Here is a 23,052-nt window from a genome sequence, read left to right as displayed (position 1 = left end):
TGTTAACTGATAAGTCATATTTTCCTGCTTTTTAATTATATCCTTCATATATTATGGTTTAAACATGAATTCAACTATAAATGAGGTATTGTCATTTAAACAGTATCAAAACGAATTGATGTCAAAATTATGTAGATCTAGTAGTTTGACCATTACTAGTATCTAATTGTCAAGTAAAAAAGGAAATAAATTTAAATTAGGCTGGAGAACTAAACCTAGGTCTAGGTATGATCCAACATCGGCTTTGAAAGGACTATCGTGTTCTTGAAAGGACTATCGCGTTCGGGAATTTCCGAATGTAAGGACGTATTCATTCAAGAGTTGAATCAATTAATGTTCAGGAAAATTCTGCGCATCATCTTCTAACTTTAGATCTAAAGACCTATCATTGGAATATTGTCATGTTTTATTATTATTAAATTTTGTAAAATAATTAATGCAATTTCGTCGAAATATAATTGCTAATTTAGAAAAGGTACTCCAAATTAAAAGTAAAGTATTTTTACAAATATTTTAAAAATTAATTAATGTTACTATTGAAAATTTTTCAAACATTAATACGAAGTTGAATATTATACGTTGCATTAGAGATTTTTATAATAAACTAAATAATGTCAAGGACTCTAGATTAAGCTTCACTACTGCCAACTAAAAGAAAAAAAAACAGTCCTTTTTCCATTTTTAAGGCGTCTCAGCCCGTCCCTGCCCCGACTCTGCTTTAGTGCCTTATTACCGATATATAGTCGTAGCATGAAAGTCTAGTGCTTTCTCCTTATTGAAATGATTTTGTGCTATAAACGTGAGAGCCTAGAAAATGCGATACAATTTGACTTCTGCAGTGCTAAAAGATGCACATAAATAATCATAGACCTTTTTAAAAACAAAGCTTATCAACACTTTGTGTTTAATACACCAGATACACCAAATAGCTATTTTTAGTATTCCCTCCATGTTTGATATTTTCCAATAGATATTAGATTTTTAAAATAACAAAACAGGAAAAGAAACCAAATCAAATTCTTGTAGAACGAACTTTCAGCTGTTTTACAAATACGCAAACCCTAACGGACACCAGATACTCACAACTTTTATTCTTATAAATAAAAGTTTGACAATACATAGTTTCAAACCAATTTAGGAGCAAACAATACAAACACTGAAACCTACCACTCCAGCATTAGTTATATTTTCCTTTGCTCCCCCCCCCCTCTATTGTACCAGTTTGTGCCCATAAGTTTGTGTGTATTCTAATCATCTGATCTTCTCCATTCCACGTAATATCTATATGTGTGTGTGTGTGTGTACCCTGGAGACGTGCTGCCCAGTTCCTCCCTCTCTACCTTGTTTTGTTTTTTATTCGCTAACACAATGAGTTCAGCAAAAGTTTTCTTCTTGTCTGGAGTTATCGTTATTGTAACTTGACCTTATCTAATAAGGCTCATACATATTTCAGACAGGCTCGTAACGGCCCGTGCACATTTTGGTGTGTAGATTACTACGCCAACAGAAAAAGTCCAAAAGTTCTCAGTATTTGGTCTGCTTTGAAAAATGTTTACAGCGTGTTCTGTATTGGTAAATAATGGAAATAATAACCAAAATAGTACCAAAATCAACAATTACATCTATATTCCAAAGCGGAAGGTTTTGTTTCTGCAGTAGGAAACAGAGCTAACGGGACTAAAAATATGCACTTGGCAAATGTTTACGACGCAAACAAATAGATCTTCATGAGTCGCTTGAGCACAGAATGGCAGGCTTTGTCAACGTCGATCGAGGTGCGAAACAATTCATCAACATCTAGTCTTAAATATACACGTTCAAGTCTTGAGTTATAGACCAAAAAGATCAAGGCTACTGTTATTGACCCAAATACTACAAAAATAAATTAGCACTACTTATTGTTAGCGCAGTATCTTTCAGGCTTTTTTTGTAAAGATCTAAAATGGCAACGGACAGAAAGACATCACATGCCGATAGCGAGGGGGGAGTGCTAAGAAGCAAAGCTTTTTTTATGGCCCTTAATTCCACTCCCTTTTTACAAAGCTTATAAAAACTCACTCTGGCTGGTACAAATTTAGAACACGTTATTTCGCCCACTTCCCATTCTCGGATCAAGTTGAAACCTTACACAATTATTTATTGTCATAGACAACACATAAATCAATCAAAAAAGTAACAATTATGCAATAAAATAATGTTAATTAATTAATGTTGTTTAATATTGAAAAGGGAAATACTTCCTACAGTATTGAGATATATGGTGTCGATGTGGAGTTATTCCCCTTATATAAGTTTTTTTTAAAATAGTATTTTTAAATATTTCTTTAGTCTCTTAGCATACGACGTTGGCTTAGGGGATTATATTATGTAAGAGTAAATACCATCCAGATAGACTCCACCTCTTTTTTTTTTTTTTTTTTGCGTCTATCATGAATATTGGAATATAATTGGGTTCTTTGACACACTTCTCAACGGTCCGCCATTTTTTGTAGGTATCAAACCTAACAAAACAACCTAGCAAACAACGCTTGCTATAAAAGATTACTTTTCATACTGTTTCTTGTTGTAAAATTTTTAATTCCACCAGCTTATGGTCTTCAGTCCTATTCCGCCGTATTGAATGTACCGACCCAGGTCATCAATGCACAGGAGCGAAGATCAAAAGATTACTTCAATAGCGTTTAATAGTTTAATAGTAACTCATTTTTAGGCACCGCAGTTGAGTTCAAAAGGAATCACTATATCAAGCTTGTACAATTGTAAGAATCACTTTATACAATTGTCAGTTGTGTGGGATGAAGCAGATTGAGCAAGCGAGATTAAATTACGCGTAAAAAATAAAAACATTAATAATAAAGCAAATTAAACATTCTCAATACAGTTCATACATTCGATGTTAGCGAAAATTACTAAGACCGTTTTAAAACCTGGGCAGTGTAGTTTTTTCTGTCACCTCATTTATAACGATCTATTTTAGTCACAACTTAAGACTGCTCCCTATCAGCACATTGCCTGCTGAATGTTAGACTAAACCAGATACATCTTATTTGAGATTCTCGGTTGTTGGACTGCTGAATGTCAGACTAAACCAGATACATCTTAGTTGAAATTCTCGGTTGTTGGACTGCTGAATGTCAGACCAAACCAGATACATCTTAGTTGAGATTCTCGGTTGTTGGACTGCTGAATGTCAGACTAAACCAGATACATCTTAGTTGAGATTCTCGGTTGTTGGACTGCTGAATGTCAGACTAAACCAGATACATCTTATTAGAGATTCTCGGTTGTTGGACTTTCATTCCTAAACATTTTTTTTTCTATTCGCTGTTCTTTTGTGTTTTCTTGAGACTAGATTCTAGATGTGATTGGCAGTAAGGTAAATTGATTCATTTGATGCCAACAACTCAACCTGCCACTAAGATTACCTTCACAGTGGGGGTTGCTTTTTGGGGGAGGGGTACTACTATATAGGTATTTCAATTACACATTTTAAGTATTATGTATATTAACATTGTTAGATTTTGTTATGTGTACACTTAAATACATTTGAACTCGTCCATCCATGAACTTATGGAAACTAAGAATTATATCAGCAATATTTATTTTGCATAGGACCACCCCCCAAGAGAAAGTAAAACATAATCTTCCTTTCATTAATGTGTATCTAAAGTATGTATTTATTATTTGTAGTGTCTGATATGAATTTTAAAAAGTCTATTTAGTATTAATTACACTTGACAATAATTTCATTATGGATGACCCATTGGACTGTAGGGAGAAGCCAATTTAGATCTAGAGCAAATGTAGACAAACTTTTATTTCCCACGCATGAATTATTATTGAAACTTTTAATTCCGATGCACTGACACAACCTTGTATACCCCTTTAGTCCTTAAAAGTTACATTAGAAAAGATCAAGCACCTATATAAAAAGATTCTTTCTAATCAATTTGCCTTATAATAACTTGTAGCTTCTGACTACAACAAAACATGTTTTCTTTCAACTGAGATGAAGGTAACCACGTGATGTATACGCCACCACCCCAGCAGACGGCAGGGTTAATCTTAAACTAAACAAACATTGCTAGTGGGAGCAGGGCGTGGCTGCCGTGAAGGTGGCACCATCCAGGACCTATCTGTCCGCCTGTATCATTTGAAACCTGAAAGACAATGCTCACTTCCAGCCTACACCTTGTTTCCCCCATCCCCTTTCCTACTGGCTACCTTCCATTTCCCCCCCTTCTTTTTCACCCCATCCCCCCATCCCACATACACAGCCTCTTTGAACTTTCGGCAATAAACATTTGTCAAGAGGTGACTTCCCTCACTATTTCAAGAACTTTAACTCTTGGTGCTAGCCTCCGCTGTGTGTGAGAGAGTTACCCCCAAGTGTGATAGTTGTGAGTTATCCCGGAGAGTTATCTTCTTTAGATCGCATTATAAAAGGCTAACTAAATCACCTTTATTCGTTATTAGATTTTATAACCTTCCCCTGGTAAGGGATTTACCATTTGTATATGGTATAGACACAATGCTGCATTTATAAGTTACGCCTTAGTACGGGAGTATCATTAGTAGGTCTACTAGGTAGAGATTTATCTACTCTTAGGAATATTTAGAGCCTGCGCAAGGGGCCCTGAGGAGAAGCAATCACCAAATCCAAGTCTGATGGGCCCCTCGCTGTCGAAAAAAAAGTAAATATTATACATAAATATAAATAGTGCTCTTTCTAAAGTCCCAATTTGGGGCCTCGCCCCTCACCAAGTCCATCTAAATTTTAGGTGGTCTTTACGTGGATTTGCTTTTCTTGGACAACGCTTGTCAGTTTCAAAGTGACGTCTGGGTGGAAACGTTTCTTAGAACAGACATAAGAATACAAAGACTAATATGGGCCAATGTGAAAGCGAAGCAGAACTCCAGTTTGGGGGTGCAAATGGAACCAAGTTAATTGCACCGGCAGGGATGAAATAAAGTCTCGGCAGTCTGTCCAATTCCTCACACCGTTCCCAAAGGGATGGACACCCAAACGCCAGATGTAGTATAGAGAAGGAAAATGAAAGCTGCGCTGCTGAGCCTTCGTATTCACCCTCTAGCCTGAGTGTCAAATGTTTAGAGGCCTCAGAAGAAATAGATTTGCAGTTGCTTGGAAGCCATTCAGAAAGAAAGACTGCCTCCATTCAGGTCGGTGGAAGTGACATTCTAATGGCTTTTCCCACTCCTGGGTTAGGGTTTCAAAAGACGTAGTCTCAGCTCTAATGACGATCGAAAATCTGGAAGTCTTGCCCTCGCCCCCATGATTCCTCTCCCTTGCACTAAAACAGGGATGCCTAGAAACTCCACTAGAGCCTGCTCAGCTCACAGCTAGGGTTTAGACTTTACTAAAAAATGCATGACAATTAGAAAGTTACTGGAACAAGTTGAATGCTATTAACTATAGAATCAGAAAATAGAAGCGAAATGACGAGAATAAAGCCTAGAAATAAACTCGACCTTTTTGAACACTACATGTTGGTAGACCCAGACTATAGGACACAATCTTATTGTCGTTGAGCTCTGCAAGTAGCAACATTATTTTTCATTTGAAACAAGCAAAATAAAAAAGATACATTTTTAAAAAAAGCTTATGTGAGGGAAAGAACTGCAGATGTACCATCGTATATCTTAATAATGTACGATTTATTTCCTTTTCTACATCAAACAATATTAATTTATTACATCTAATTATATAAGTAATTGGGTTTTTTTCATAGGCTCAATAGCTGCGATTAATGTTTGTTGATAAAAGTTGTTTTATTCATTACGCATGATGGTGTTTAAAAAAACAACTTTTGTAACATTTCTACCAATTGACTCTAAAGTAAAATCAGCTTACATACCAACGAGTACTACAGTATAAACAGGTATGACTTTATACCATCGAAATAGACAATGAAAAAAAAAAAGAAAAAAAAAAGGGTCATATAGTACCAGAGTCCCGTAGAATATTGTATGTTACTATCATTTCGTGCGGGCCATCCCACAGCCTCTGTCAAACTAAGCCATTTCTGTTAGTAGTTGAAATGATGTCACATCGCCCTGCGGCCATATTTATGCAAGGCTAGAATACGATGTCAGAAAGGCATATGGTCAGTGTCAAACAGTAGACTTGAACTCCCTGCTCTAGGATAGAGATCTGCCCTCATGACCCTTGAATATTTTGTGTTCACGCCCATGACCTGGAAAAGCAAAGAGATAAATACAGCTCACATGCAGACCATAACAAAAACTAGCTTTCTTTTAGAACTAGGCCAGTGCTTCTGAAAGGCTTTCTTTTAAGACTTAGGCCAGTGCTTCTCAATGGCTTTGTTTTAAGCCCTTTGTCAGTGATTCTCAAAGATATTCTTTTTAAAACCTATGTCAGTGCTTCTGAAAGGTATTCTTTTAAGACCTATGCCAGTGCTTATCAAGGTATTTCATTTAAAACTTATAGGTCAGTGCTTCTCGATGACTTTCTTTTAAAACCTGTGCCAGTGCTTCTCAATGGCTTTCTTTGTACTTTTTTTATCAGTGCTTCTCAAATATAATATTACAATGGGGACCAAAAAGGTCTGTACCGATGTGTAAAAAGTTAAAAATATAGTTATTGTGGTGCTACAAGCAATGGCTTCCAAATTTTTTAAGTATAAAGTACTTTCACCGTATGTAGTGATAAAATGGATATAATAGTCTCACACACACACACACACACACACACACACACAAACGCGCGCGCGCGCGCACACCCCAGTTAAGGCTTCAAACTGTTTTGTTTCATGCTTCCTTAATGAGTTGTTCTTTAATGCTATGCAATGTCTATCTCACTATCTCACGCTCCTGCTGAAAACGAGGCACAACAGGTTATTGTGACTTGGCCATGTCTCTTTTTCTTTTCTTAATTATATAAACATACATAGTTTTTTGAAAACATAATCCATTCCTTGATTATATCCAGCTAGTGTTACTCCTCATCTATTACATAGTTCACCTCACTTTTTTATATAACTTCGTAAAATAAAAATAGTTTTTTTTTTTAATTTAGCGAAAGTTTGGAATTAACATCAGAATTATATAATTTTGTTTCTAAAAGTGTGAGAATTTTTCTTGTACTCACTTTTTAATGTCTTTTATTTAGTAGTCAGTGTTTATTTTAGGTTGAACATTTTATATGAATTTTAAAATCTATAAAGTACATGGACTTCTATGAGATTTCTTTCACGGAGCCAAAACTGTAAATAATAGTATCTGACATTCTGAGGCGGATTTTGCCCTCGAGTTTGAATTCAGCTGGCTTACTTTTTTTTATAAATGCATGTAAAAAGCGATAACCAAGATATCCCCCTTCTTGCTCCTCTCCCCCCCCCCCTTCTCCAACTGGTCCAGACAAGAGATAGGAGTATTGGGAAAGGTAAAAGCATGAAATTGCGCTAAACAAAAACAATTGGTGAAAAATTATTTCCAATCGCACAGATTTATTATTGTTAGTCTATCTCTATTACAAATTTAGTTACATGACTAATCCAAACTAATTGATATAACTATACTAAATATAAGCTTTTTTTTAAAGTTTTTAAATAATTTTTTTTTATTATTTAGTTGGCAGTGAACTTTCAATATGGCGTCCTTGACTGTTTATTTTGTTTATTTATTTGAATAGTTCTACCAATCTTCCTCTCTTCATATTGCTTGCATGTTTTTTCTTTTTATTCCTGTATATATTGTCCCCACATTTTTCCTATTGCTTTCTCTTCTTTTCTCTCTCTCTTACTGTATTTTGATTGCTGAAAGAGATTTCCCGTGAATTTAAAAAGGATCATTCAATTGTACCCTCGTTATAAACAAACTGGTTATTACTAGCCTATTGGGGAGTTTCACAATAAATTCAACAATAAGAAGAACGCTAAATTGAATTTTAATGATACAATTTCATACATTGTTACGATCTCTCCTCCTAATCAGGCCTTCTGTAAACACTGCTAAACACAACACAACACATCAACACATCAAGAACTTTACAACAAGGCTCCAAATAATCTGGTAAGGTAAGGTAAACTTTGATAAGGGTCAAATAAAACAGCCAATATGACACAATTGGCAACACAATCTACTACTACAAGGTTAGACGGTATATCACTGTACTAAACTCATGAACTCTACTGTCTCTTCCTGGACTCGTACGTTTCACTGGAGGACTGCACCAGGACCGACTTCATGGCTGACTAACAGTCCCGGTCTCAACGCTCTCCGGTCTTGAACTGCCGCTTTTCTACACACTGTGTCTCTGGTCTGCGCAGAGATGACCATAACACGGGCGCTATTCACGTGCAAAGTTCATGCCAGTACTGCCCCTTGCCCTTCAATATAGCACGCTAAACTGTATTACTGGCCTGTGTCACATATGTCAGCTGATCACACACAGTTAACCCTTTTGCGTCGCGAATAACAATATTTTTAAATGAGCTACAAACGGAAGAGCTTTAAACCAATTGATACTGTAATGCTAAACACTGCAGACAAATTATCATATATTTAAAAAAAAACACCTAGCTTATCAGCACTTCGTATAGTCTGCACACCGGATATACTAAAACAGCGAGCTATTTATACGTAGTCCGCCATAGATAAACATTTCTAATTGTCTGTTGACTTGATGTTCTAAAAAGCAGAAAACATTCAGCGCTAGAGACGAACGAAGAGAATATATCTGTCGTCAATTTAAACTTCAGATCTCCGTCGCAAGGTTCAGAGAATTGAACATAAAATATAAAGAGAAACACGCCGAAAAGACAAGTTTCAAATTGTTTGCAGCAGATGCTTTTTAGAAAGGAGAAAGAACATTGAGATTGTTGGACATCCATCCTGAGGTAGGGCCTGTCTGGATCAAGCTCGAATTTTAATGATTTTACTAAAGGTATTACACTATTCAAATATGAATATTCGTTTGTTATGAATCTCACTGCTCTAGTTTGCGTTTGTAATAGTGTTGTTTCTTTCCTGAGTTGAGGGGTCCCAAACAGAGAAGATGTATATTCTAACAATGGCCTAACAATGGTTAAATAGCATTGTACTTGCATGTTCTTGTTTGATATATATACAAGTCCTTTTAATAAACCCTAATGCTTTGTTTGGTTTTTCACACTCAGCCACCACGAAACAACTTCTGTAAAAAAAAATATGTAAAATTCCCTTCTCAGACTCTATAGAGCAAATACAATAAAAGCCATCTGTTTTTGTGGCTCACGGTTAACGAGTTATCATGTGACCAACACAACGACCAACCGCCTTTATTTTACCCAAACTAATGTCAAAACTTATAGGATTTAAATGTTTCTAGCTTTTGTGTAAAGGGTAGCGCTTAAGAAGTCATTTTGGAGGGGGAGGGACATGTGCAGCAAACTAGACTCTTTCTACTTTCGGACATCATCGACAAAAGTCACGCGCGCTTTGCTGTGCTATTGGTTTCAAGCCCCCCACCCCCTTTTTCGAACTGTAATATGATGGCTGGCTTTTGGCAAGGGAGATAAGTGCTAGCCAGTGTGTGATAAGGGAAATAAATCTTGCTCTTTGGCTATGGCCCGTACTAGCTGTGCGGCTCTGCTGATGGTGCTATTAAGATTGGAAGGAGCTGGTAGTTATGATTGCTTACATTGTAAGTCAGACTGATGCCAGCACTTGCCTGTGGCAGGTCTATTTAGGCAAGTACTTTAAATCTTTCTATTTTCTTAGCGCAAGTGCAAGCACTTTTCCTAATGTTATGGTCAACACAGTGTGTTTGAATTGGAAATAAATAGTTGTTTTTTTTACGTCTCACTTTGTTTTGGCCTCTCTCGTTCCCTTTTTGTTTTTCGCCTTTTCACGCAGGGGCGTAGCATCCATGGCGTTCAATGAACACGGGCAAAACGACCATTAGGGGTCCTTGGAGTAGCAACAATTGCAAGTAGAGCGATCATTGCACTAGGACCCATGGACCATGATCAATTAGGGCCTACGTGAGCCCTGGGGCAAAGTGAGAAAAAAAAAAACCCTTTTGTACTTTTGTAATTGCCGACTAGCATCATTTCAGGTTTTATTTTTTTAGTGACCGCCGATGACGGAATTTTAAAAAAAGCAACCAGAGAGTTACTTCCATATTTTTTTGTGTGAGAACCTGAAGTCTGCAGAACAAATACTCCAAGTAATAGGAAATCACAATTCAACTTTTAATAAACTGCGAGGCCATGATATGATGGTACTTTCCGTAAGAGTGGATAGTACAATTACCTTCAGGCATTTCTTCAGCAAATGCATTATCTTGCGCATTTTGTTCACTGCGCTAACCACAACTTAAATTGGTCTTAACTGGCTCCGTCAAGTGTTCAAGAAGTTGGAGATTTGTATACTTAGTACAACACTTTATGAGTATTTTTGCTTCCAGTATATCAAGATGGCCGCTTCTGAATCCAATAGAGCAATAGGGAAAGCATAGTTTATAGAAGACTCACAAACTGTTCTCTGCTAGTGGTCATCAAGGAATGGTGTTCCCTAAAGGAAACAGAACGCATAGAATCGTAAGAGAAATTAAAAACATGCCAAGTTATTGTTCTGCTTATTGTCTGGTGAGAAATTGTAACTTTGTGTCAAAAATATTGGAATATGAGCAGCAAGAAGACACACTACATTTATTTTATGGGGGAAGGGGCCCATCAACATAGTCTTGTGTCAGCTGGAAAAGATCTATACTGGTTTTGAGAGTGTAAGAAATGAGGCTGCTGGATTGATTCTATCTATACTGGCTTTAAGAGTGTAAGAAATGAGGCTGCTGGATTGATTCTATCTATGCTGGCTTTAAGAGTGTAAGAAAGGAGGCTGCTGGATTGATTCCATCTTAAGCTGTTGATCCAGTTTTTCGCTCCAAGAGATTGGGGGAAAGTTCAAAGACAAAAGTGATGAGCTTACCACTGACTTGTGTGAGGAGAAAATTCAAGATGCAGAGATGAGTTTCAAAATCAATGTATTTTACTGAACTATCGCGGTCGTTGTTTATCAATTACAGATTTCATTAAAAAAAATTGTTAACATGTTGCAGTCGTTAATCCCCAGTTATTTTGCCTGTAGTGTAACAGTTGTTCAGCAGAGCGGTCATTCTTAAGACAGATCAGGTAGGCTTCACATGCTCTTCTTTCTATTAAACTTGCAAAAAAGGCAAGAATACTGAAATTCTAGTAAATAAATGTTGAACCTAATTACTGTTAACTGATAGACATAGTACTAGATTATAGTTTTATCAAAGCTGTGTTTTTCGAATGTAAATTTGTATAATGTGAAAAAATAACTACTAAAACATTTAATTAGTTGGATTTTATGACGCTATTAGTTGTACGGAATAATAGCTGATCAAACAAAATGACATTATTACTTACTTGCATTGGAATGTCTTTTGGTAAATGTACTGATAGATACAGACTTTTAGATTTTGTCACACACTAAATTTGTTTTATGGGGGAGGGGGACCCATCAACATATTCCTGAACCCGGGCCCATGCGTACCTTGCTACGCCACTGTTTTCCGGTCTTTCTCTCCTTCTCTTCCTCCCTTCCCCAAACTCTCCCTCTCTCTACCTCTCTCCCTCCATCCTTCACTCCCTGTCTTTCCCTACCTCTCTCTCTCTGCCTTCATCTTTCGCTCTCTCCTTCACTCTCTCCATTCCTCCTTCCATCTCTTCCTCCACCTCTACCTTCCTTCCTCCATCCTTCACTCTCCTTTTCCACGCTCTCTTTCTCCATCTCTCCCTCCCTCCCTTCTTTTTTTTTTTACTTTCTCCCTCCCTCTCCCTATTGCTGCCCTTTCCAACCAATTTCCTCTCCCGCCTTCATTCTCTACCCTCCCTCTCCCTTTCTCTCATTCACTCTTTCCCTCCCTTCCTCTCTCTCTATCCCTCCTCACCCTCTCTCCATCTCTACCTCCCTCCTTCTCTCCATCTTTCTCTCCCTCTCTTTCCATCCCTCACTTTCTCTCTCCCTATCTCCCTCCTCCACTCTCTTCCTTTCTCCTTGCATCTCGGCTTCCCTCCCGCTATCCTTATTTTTCTCTCTCCCAGCTGTAAAGCGCTTGGCTTCCAAAGCGAAAGTCCCGGGTTCGAATCCTGGTGAAGACTGGAATTTTTAATTTCGGGATCTTTTGGCGCCTCTGAGTCCACCCAGCTCTAATGGGTACCTAACATTAGCTTGGGAAAAGTAAGGCGGTTGGTCGTTGTGCTGGCCACATGACACCCTTGTTGACCGTAGGCCACAATAACAGATGACCTTTACATCATCTGCCCTAAAGATCACAAGGTCTGAAAGGGGAACTTTACTTTACAATCCCTTTCTCTCTCTCTTTCTCTCTCTCTCTCTCTCTCATTTCCATTTAATCAAGTTGCCCATTGATTAGGTTTAATGGACTCTATCCTCAGCTGCTTCATTGTGCACGGTAGACAGAAGAGGCTGGATAGCACTGCTTGAAGGGCCGGATGTGGTCAGCAGGCCTTAGTCTGGACATCACTGATATACGTCTGCCATTGATTTTCTGATAAATTATCTAGATCGAATTCTAACATTGGCGCAGAATACAGTAATACATATAAAATGTAAGTGTGTGTTAAATTTTTGTGAGTGACGTTGAACTGAACATAATCAAGTCACAACATTCGACTTAAGCTCAACCGAGGCCAATCGTTAGAGTAGGCCTAAACACTGGCCTGCGACGTGGCAGCTTGTGGGCAGTTTACACCAATAGTTCGTTGCCAATTCAAACGTCTAAACTACCTACAGGTTGTGACATCGTAGGTCTACAATAACGATTGGCCAACCGACCAAGTATGCTGTGTTCTCGTCAAACTACATTGCCTGCAATAATTTACTTTATTATTGCTTATCATAATTAAAAATATGGAGGCGCGGTGGCTGAGCGGAAGAGCGCTTGGCTTCAGAACCGGGGGTCTCGGGTTCGAATCCTGGATAAGACTGGGATTTTTAATTTAGGGATCTTTGGTCGTTAGGCGGTTGGTCGTCGTGCTGGCTACATGACATCCTCGTTAACCGAGGGCCACAGAAACAGATGACCTTTACATCATCTGTCCCATAGATCTCAAGGTCTGAAAGGGGAAACGTTTTTATAATTTAAAATATTTTTTTTATTATAATTAAAAATATAGTTGCATTCGCAACCCCAACTAAACTCTACCCCCCCCCACCCCAACAGTGAGGACGTTATAAATGGATGACCTATTCACACAAAGTAAACATCCAATTGATAGTAAATGCATGGAGGAAAATGTCAATATCTTTCTCGGAGTAGCTTTTGATATCCTGATGTCTTGATAGGCATTCAAATACAAGCAGCCTAGACCATTACATCCTCCACACACACACAGATACGCAGGTGCTCACTCACGAAATGCACGCCGTAGGGGAGGGTACAAATTGTAAATATCTATTAACCTTAGCATCAAGAGCAGACGGCAAGTAAAAACAAAATGTACACTCTGGCTACAGTCGTAGCTTCCGGCTTTATTCGTCCCCTTTTACACTGTTTCTTTTTTTTTTTTTTTTGTAGGCTACCCAAAAGTGGATTAATACACAAACGTTAATATCACAAGTTTCAAAATGGTACAACCTTCGAGGAAATATTTTCAAAAACTTGAACTAAAAACCACAAAATTCACAAAATTCGCTGGGGAAAATGTTTCATCACTAAATTGTCACAGTGACTCTGTGAGGCTGACTCAAGTAAAGAAATGTGAAACCTATTACATGAATGAAGGCCATAACTTCCTTTTGGATACACATGCATATACCTGCACCACTTTGCTGTTCTCGATATTTATTCACCCACCCACACACTCCATTTTTTTAAACCCTCCAAACATAGCTTCAGAATTCCCACAATCCAACTTCATAATAAATTTACATACGCTTATTCTTTTCCTTTCGTTCCATGAAAAACAAAAGTCTAACGAAACAATATTTGAAATTTAACTCCCGAGATGGCTTGATTTAAAATAAGTATTTATTGATCCTGAACGGTTATTTGAAAGAGTGTAAGAATAAATGAGAAGGAAAGGTTCGCTACCCCCCCCCACACACACACACACATTTCACACTTCATAGCAGGCTCACCTTCAATCGTTTACTTTCAAATCCTAAATTGTCTGCCAGTTTCATAAGATTTTTACCCCCCCCCCCCCCCCCCCAAAAAAAAAATCTGAAACTCTAAGTGCTAAGAACTAAACTACTGGTTTGGACGAGCCGTTTCCAGATTTCAGAATCAGAAAACAGAAACAAAATGCATCTTCAGTCTACACTAGAATATTTGGAGACGCTGGTCTATAATTAAATTGATTATAACACAATATATTTAGGTCTATATATATATATATATATATATAAATTTCAAAAGATTCTTTGCTCCCTATATATTCTCGTCACAAACATCTGGAATATCATTGATTCAACAAGTTTTTCATCCCTGATATTGTCTTCATTTTTTTATTCACTCGAATTTCCTAACACTATCTTTACAATTTTTAAACCAAAGGAAATGACCTAGTTTTTAAGCAGAAAATGACCTAATTTTTAAGCAGAAAATGACCTAGTTTTTAAGCAGAAAATGACCTACTTATAAACAACCTTAAAAAAAGTAGAAACATTACAATTCATCATTTTTTAAACTGTTTTCATTTTCTTTTCTTTGATAAATCTAGCGCTGTCTGCCATTCCGGAATAATTATATTAACGATATTTACTTATTATTATATCATTGATTTGTGTGTTCTTTGTTTGATTGAAACAGGCTTTTCATAGTTTTGATGCAGAACTTAAACGAAAATAAATGAGCCCAGGTTTTAATTTTCATAATTTGGGAGGGGGGAGGGGAGAGTAACGTACCATCATAGATCTGTACATAATATAAAACTCTGGTTTCATCTTGCTTTAAACATCGTTCATGAAAGAGTTATCTATCATTTGATTAACCTTTGAACTCACACATGAATAAGGAGCTCTTCTTTGTGGTAAAACACGTTCCCTTAGCTAAAGGTGAGGCTGCAAGATGCGGCTAGGTTAATTTTTGGCACTTGAAAAAAAAAATGTCTTTTTGGTTTCTGGTAACGCTTTCTCGAGTTGGCAAGTGTTGGTTACACGAGTGATTTAGTTAGAAATGTTTCATAGCGAGGTTTATGAGAGGGAGTGTACATGTCTGTGTGATTATAGGTGTATATGTGTACGTCGCTTTGATAACTTTAATATTTTAGTTTTTAATTATAAAGTATTTTTGAATTAATTACTGGTGAGAGATATTTCAAAATTTCCTTTCATGTATTCACAACTTGAATGTTTATTTTCTGAAAAAAAAAAAGATTCTCGTTTAATTGTGATATTTATATCCGTTGTAATTTTAAAGCATGTTTAACTGCCCTAACTGTGTAACGTTATATTTTCGTATTCATAGTAGTCTCAGCAATGTTCTCACGTTAGTCTCAGTAATGTACTCTTTGTTTACACTTTGATTGGTCAAGATTCGTTAGCATTCAAAAGATATTTTGTTTTTACCAATTAACTCTCTAAAAGAAACAAAGAAAAAAAAGCGATAGGGATAAATGTGCGAGCGATATACGGACTGGTAAAGACAGCACGAACAAGAGAAAGTCTATGAGTGGTTTGGACATAAAGAGACGGCATAGACAATGTCACAGACTCTCTTTTGGAGAAATTTTAACTTTGTAATCAAAATTACTTTGTAGGCTAAAAAATAGGGTAAGACCTTAAAAATTTGAGTCTACAGGGCTAAAAAAGGGATTTTTTTTTTAAATACAAAGCTAATCAATACTTTAGTATTCTGTAATCAGTATACGCGAGCTTTTTATAGAGCTATTTATGTAGCTATTTATAGTTTTGCCTTCGTATATCCTCTTCACAAAACTTTAATAACCCTGGAAAAAAATTTGCGGTACTCCATTTATGAAAATCCGTCATTGTAACCTAGTTTGACTTCATGATTAAAACATAAGTGTTACTACAATGTCCAAGTTATTTGTCAAGTCTACAGCCAAATACTTGAACTCACTCAAAGGAAGGGCGTTTTTATTGTGTGTCTGCTCTGTTGTGTCCTTGACCTCTTTTTTAAATGTACTACTTGTAAAAAAAAAAAAAAAGAGGGAAACTAAAATTGACCAACCGATGTAGACTCTAGATACGGGTATTATAATTGACATTGGCGGTTTTCAAATTAGCACGGTAATCAGCTCTTGTTTTTTTTTTTAAATCTTTGTATAATAAAATACTTTTACCTAGAAAAAGATCTGGGAAAATGTGAGGGCGATATAATGGGAAACAAAAGAAAAACGTAAATAAATATATATAGATATATGAAAACAGACTAGCAGGAAATGAGAAGGCTGACACACTCGCAAAGAGTGGGAGAACAAACTCACAAGTAAACTCTGCACTCTATTCAGAAGAAATGAAGAAATTAATTGTAGATAAAATAAATGAGAAATGGACGAGCTCCCATCCAAATCCCAAGAAAGATGACGCTTACTATAAGCTATCCCGACAAGACCAACGTCTAATCTTTCGACTCAGGACCGGACACAACAGAATGCGACAACACATGCACCGGAAGCTCAAAATTGGAACCAGTGAAATCTGCCCATGTGGAGTATCACCAGAAAATGCCGACCACGTCCTCCAAAACTGCTCTCTTTACCAAGAAGCCCGTATAAGACATTGGCCCCAAATCACCCCAATAGAAAGAAAACTATATGGGGAGCTCCCTGATTTGGAAACCACTGCGCAGTTCATCTCATGTATTGGTCTAGTCATATGAACACTCCAACATAACAATGAGAACGATGAAGAAGAAGAAGAAGAGATTTTGTCGAGATTTGTGAAATATACAGTTCAAATAAGCAATTTGATTCTGCGGTGCTATAAAAGGTCTACCCAAATTAACGTTTACCAGTTAAAATGCATAGGTTATCCTATACTGTTTACGCCAGATAGCAAAAAAAAAAAAAAAAAAAAAGTAATTTTTAATTATCTGCCAAAGATGCGAATCTTGAACAGAAATAAAACGATATCCCGGGCAGACTGTTTCCCAATGATTGCAGGGTGAGTTAAAGTAGACGATCTGTAAGTGCAAGAGTTTACTTATAAAACAGATTCGCAGCTATACAAATAGTTGGCAGCTCTCTCTCACGACCATCTCTAAAAACCTTGTTTACTCTGCAGCGTTTACTTTGTGCAACAGTCTTCGTGGCCTACAGGACTCTCTAAGAGCCTGACACTTGCCTGGTAAAAGCATTTTATCTACAAAGGCTAAAAAGGCTAAAGTAATTGATATTGTGTGTTAGGAAACAATTGCCAATTAACTGTTTCTTTATCTTCATGGAAGAGTGTAAGCGCAGATTGTTGATGTTGACTACCGGTGACCCTGACCTGCTAGGAACTGAGGTTTCCCAGAGAAAGAGGTGGAGTCAACGGCATTATTTGGTAGTGGCCACTTAGCTCGTGCCACTGATAGCAAGGGAGGATGTGCAATCAGGAATGCCATAAATCTTTGGTTAACGGTGGTTTAATAGGTTTCGAGCTGCACACGAAACTCAAATGTACAATAAGATAATGACTTTGAGTGAGTCGCAGTGGCGTGGCTAGGGTATGTGTCACCCCGTGCTTCCTTCCAGTTTTCCTTTCCTTTTTTTTTTTTTTTTTTGTTGTTGTTGTTTTGTTATTGTTGGGGTTTTTTTTAGAAAAAAAAAAAGAAGCTTTGCTAAAAAATGATAGATAGATCAACAAAACTTCGACAGCTAAGTAATCTGAAAGAAATAAAGTCAGACAGACAAATTGGACAAAAAGACTCATAGATTGATAACCGGAGAGATTTAGATAGATAGATAGATTCAAAGATAAACTAAATGTATCCTTTTCAAGCTTTAAAATGACAAATATCTTACCAATGTCAATATTTATCACAGAATTTTCGGAGACTTCTAGATCTACAGAACGTTCAAGCTGCTTGAAAAAGAACATTTCTTTAAACTGAATTTAACACTGACTTCAGGGGCGTCACATTGGAATTGGCATAGGGAAGGAGCAAAAACAAAAATTTAAACTCTGTGAAAAACCTTATTTCTGCGCCATCTCTCTCTCTCTCTTTATTTCTCTCTCACACACGCACACCTAAACATATTCTCCGTTTTTGTTTTCTTAAAGACCCTCAAGCGCCGTTGCTAAAAAAAACAACATCATTAGGATATATGAATAAAATTGAATGACGAAATATGAACCTTGGCCAATAGACTTACGATGGTCTGTATTTACTTGAGATTATTAAGTAGAGCGAATTCCTTTCATGCTTATGTCAGGACCAATACACTACTACCTCTAGTTAGCTGTCATAAAACTGGGTCATTTTTTAAATAAAAATTTATCAAATATAAAAATGAACAATAGATTACAAACTAAATGACAACTTCAATCACTTGACAACTCGAGTCCTGTTTCATTATTATGCTGTGTTTTTCTTTTTTTTTTTTTTTTACATTTTTTAAAATTTGAGTTAACTAAGTTGGCATTCCTTGTAAGATAAAACCATGTACGCTTTGACCAGCACCAGTACATTCAGATCATATCACATGACACGTGAGTCATCTGTGACGAGGTACATCTGAAGGATCACAGATTGGAGATTTTCATTTAAGGCGGAAAAAATATAAGTACCAAGGTTTGGTGTATCCGGTGTCCATAATAAAGGAAGTGTTGCTAATGTATGTTTTATAATGGTGTCAGGTGTGGGACATAATAAAGGAAGTGTTGCTCATGTATGTTTTATAATGGTGTCAGGTGTGGGACATAATAAAGGAAGTGTTGCTCATGTATGTTTTATAATGGTGTCAGGTGTGGGACATAATAAAGGAAGTGTTGCTCATGTATGTTTTATAATGGTGTCAGGTGTGGGGCACATTTTCTGTTTTGCACTTTTTAGCACTTCAGGAGCTAATTTTTAAAGATATAATTTACTAATGCTTCTTCTTCCCTAGAGCATGTAATGGGCAGCCTGAGTCAGACAGGAAAACCAATGACGTGGCAAAATTTAAGTAATTGATTTACGTGTATAACTAGAGTGACCTAGGAATACGTAATCATCTTCTTTTTTGAAGTAACGTCTGTTTGATATGATAAGGTCAGATTACACCCTCCTGCAGTAACACTATTTCTGATCTATGCTACAATAATCGGTTATACTCAGATAGCCTTCTTTAATTTATGTTTCTTTGTTTGTCCTTTGAAATGTTATCAGTTATGTAAAGTACACTTTAGTTTTTAAATCAATTATTATAATTGTGAAATATATTTGTAATTTTTTAGGCCTATATGACGTTGAAACAATAGCAGTTTTTAAAGTAATTTTAATTTTCCATTGAATATTTCAAAAAAAAAAAAAAAATTAAATACAATTTCCATGTTATCTCCCTTGTATAAGATTTGTATAAGCTCTTTACTTTGGCTACGAAAATAAACGACAATGTAGAGCTATACCTATAATTACTAAGTTTATTTTGAAAGACTTGAGAGGGACGGGATGACTTATTACGCTTTTAGCCAACCACTTCAAGCGGCAGAAGCGTGACCAACTGAAATAAGCCAGAATTAGTGTCTTCCTGGCTGACATGGCAATCAGTGCCGTTATTCGACACGAAACGAACCAGTGGCGTAGCTAGGGTGGGGGAGGAGGGCAGAATTTGAAAATTTCCCCGGGCCCCCACTTGAGGGGGCTCCCCTTAATGTATTAAAAAGTAAATATTACAGAAAATGCAGGGGCCCCCAAAGAGGTCAAGCCCCTGGATCCCAAATGATGGAAAATTCCTAGCTACACCCCTGAAACGAACCTTGGCTGGCAAGGCTATTTGAAATATGAGGATAATGTGCTAAATATTTCTTGTGGGCCAACAGCTATAACAAATTTTACCTATAGTAAATCCGGCCCTATTTGCGAATCATTAGAAATTACAATATTTAAAAAATGGGTCAAAAAAAAAAAAAAAGAGAGAGAAACATATGCTTAATAAATGATGTACTTTATGCGATTAATTTCACTATAATATGTGTGACACTAACAAAGGGTATGTGCGTATAAAAAGATGGATTGAAACTTTCATGACCGGTACGCGTACTTTCGCAATTCCCCCCCCCCCCCCGGTGTATCAACGAATAAATATCCGAAACAATTATTTACTGTTTAGCATTTATAGGATACTAGCAGCACACACCGGTTATCCCCATTGATTTGTTTCCAGGCTTTATATTGATAATTATATGTCCGGAACACGCGCTCTTCTTGTTTTTTTTTTAAAGTAATAAACGGGCCACATTTTAACGATCAACCTAACACACTTTTTAAGCCCGTGGATTTGTGTATCTGTTGCAATGGCATTTTACGTCCCTTCTCTCTCTCTCTCTCTCTCTCTCTCTAAATAAAAAGAAATATCAATTTGGTTTTATTAATTGCAATCGTTTATCTCACTCCTTTTGAATGTAGAGAAATGACAATCAGTGGCGTAGCTAGGATGGACGAGGTGGGGAGGGGAAGAATTTGAAAATGTCCCCGGGCCCCCACTTGAGGGGTTTTTATTTTATTTAGACCGCGTCTAAAAGGAAGCGGAAATGACGTAAGGCTTATTATGTTTTCCCTAAATAAAAAGTTGCTTTTAAAAATACAAATTTGTGAGACATTCCTAATTATGCTTTCTATATAGACTTCGTCTTTTGGGGAAATACCGAAAATAAAATACAAAGGTTTGATAGAGCTTGCGGTTTTTTGCGAATATCGGACGTCAGGTTGCGAATCTGTCAAAAACTGTTCTAAGTGAGCACCTAGGAGGTAAAAGGAACCTGTGTACGAACTTTGATGCGTATACGTTTTAGAGATCTCATGATCAATGAATGTGTCTGTCAGTGATATCTTACAAATATATAATAGATTCTGCGAACATCCTTTCGTAATGAATAACGAAATGAAATCAATACAACGTGGTTTTAAAATGTAAATATTGAAATAGTAATAGAGTCTTTAACATGGACGACCCGATTAACACATGGATAAGTGTTTGGTGTCATCTAGGGCTAGGCATATTTTAGCTAAGGAAAGTCTTTAATATATAAGATTAAATAAGATAGTCAAAGTCAAATATATGTTTTAGTTAGTAAGGATATGACCAATATGCAACGTTATTTTTCTCTAATTTAGATTTAAAATGTAGATTTAACTGTAATTTATATTTCCTTAACAGCTTTGTTTTGTACATTCATAATTGTTTGAACTAAGGTAGATTATAATATTAATCTGTTCATCTTGAAATTTCATTGTTTTTCGGCTATATTTGTTTAATTTCACCTTCGCTTGATACATATCTATAGCCTATTTTAAATATTCTCGTCAGATGTTGTTTGTAATCGTTACAAATCATGTAGGATCTATTTAGTTCACAACTTTTTAACAAGTTTAGATCTACTGCTCAGTTACTTTGCCATTAGAAATTAATCGCTGTATTTACATTCTTTAACAAACGATAATACACATGCACAATAGGCCCTATCATTAGTAAGAAAATACTTAACAATGTTTCAACATTAATGTGAGCTGTGCATGCCATGCCAAGAATATAAACCTCAACTCACCCCTCCCTGCTTAGGTCCTAAATAGCTGTAGGACACTATCATACAATCATATAGCAGTTTAAAACACTAACACAAGCATGGTCATAAATATTTTTTTTCACCACTACATGAAGCGGCTCCGCCTAAAATCATACGAAATAATTTACATCAAAATAATCCCTTCAAAGGTAGAAATCTCTCAGTGTAACCACTCACACAACGTAGAAGAAGGTTTTTTTACAAATCGCCATTGACAGCGTTGAGAATTAGAATCTAGAAATGGCTATTGCTCATTTAGAACATGGTCTAGTTTTAATGGCATGTGTACATCCACCATTTGAATCCTATTAGCTGTGTTGTTGTTGTTTTGTTATTTGATGTACGAGCTTCATGCCTTCTCTGAGCCAGGCACATAGCGCGTGTGTGTGTAAATGTAGAACGGAAGTAATATACATTCGCTAAACAACACAACAAAAAAAAAAAAAAGCAAGCGAGGTTTGTGTGGTGAGCACTCGCAGGAAGAAGAGCACGAGAGAGCGAGGGGAAGAAAGAGAGATGCGGGTTCGCCTCGATCTATATTGTCTGCTTCTGACGATCTTACATATTTAATGACGTATGAAAGTCGAATAGGTCTGATGTTAAGGCAGGGGTAGACTTCTAACTAAATGTGTAGATCAGAAACGGCATAGCTAAAGCCAACTGTCTCAACAAAAATACTGATAAGAGTCATTCACACATGACCACATGAACTTGGTTCAACTCACTAGCAGTACTGCTTGAACTCGGGTTGAAACTACACATCAAAACAAATGTCATGACCAATTAAAAGTCGAACGGGGAGATTATTTTCGCGCTCTCTCTCTCTCTCTCTCTCTCACACACACACACACACACACGCATACACACCCACCATGGACCATGCGTGTGTGTTTGTGTGCGTGAGTAACTATTTATTGTATGTTTGCTTTTTACGCGAAAGTTGTGTGCCCTTGTGTTTGATAGCTGTCAGTGCCTCGGTGTAACGTGAGCGCTTGAGTATGTGTGGCATTTATCTAGTCCTACCTACAACTATTCAACAATTCATCGGTAGTAGGCCTACCTTTAAATCTACAGAAAGACTTTTCTATGCGTTGAAAACAACAATTTAGATTTTTGAAGTGTAAACTGTGTTATATTGCAGACATAATAATCTGCTTATTGATGGGCTAGAGCCTGCCGTGAAAAAAATGTATATATATATATATATATATATATATATATATATATATATATATATATATATATATATATATATATTATGCCTAACAAGAGAGAGAAAGAGAGAGAGAGAGAGAGAGAGAGAGAGATGACTTAAATAGTTGGTTT

The 23,052-nt window shown here is 36.7% G+C and overlaps 1 protein-coding gene across 6 annotated transcripts in view; it reads right to left on the bottom strand.

The window, feature by feature from the left end:
- LOC106055870 (chondroitin sulfate N-acetylgalactosaminyltransferase 1-like) overlaps positions 1-22,671 on the bottom strand; it is a 44,012-nt gene extending 21,341 nt beyond the window's left edge. For 3 of the 6 annotated variants that reach the window (XR_008776471.1, XR_008776470.1, XM_056019592.1), the window contains exon 1: positions 21,709-22,670. The gene's annotated coding sequence lies outside the window, so the exon portion shown is untranslated. Of the gene's footprint in view, positions 1-5,967; positions 6,216-10,275; positions 11,856-21,708 lie in introns of those variants that run through there. The other 3 variants (XM_056019594.1, XM_056019593.1, XM_056019595.1) reach the window with 3 other exon arrangements.
- Between the last annotated feature and the right edge of the window lie 381 nt (positions 22,672-23,052).

This window comes from Biomphalaria glabrata, chromosome 2, assembly GCF_947242115.1.
Source record: "Biomphalaria glabrata chromosome 2, xgBioGlab47.1, whole genome shotgun sequence".
Lineage (NCBI taxonomy): Eukaryota > Metazoa > Mollusca > Gastropoda > Planorbidae > Biomphalaria > Biomphalaria glabrata.
Note: the sequence above shows the minus strand (reverse complement) of the source record. Positions and strands in the feature narration are given on the sequence as shown.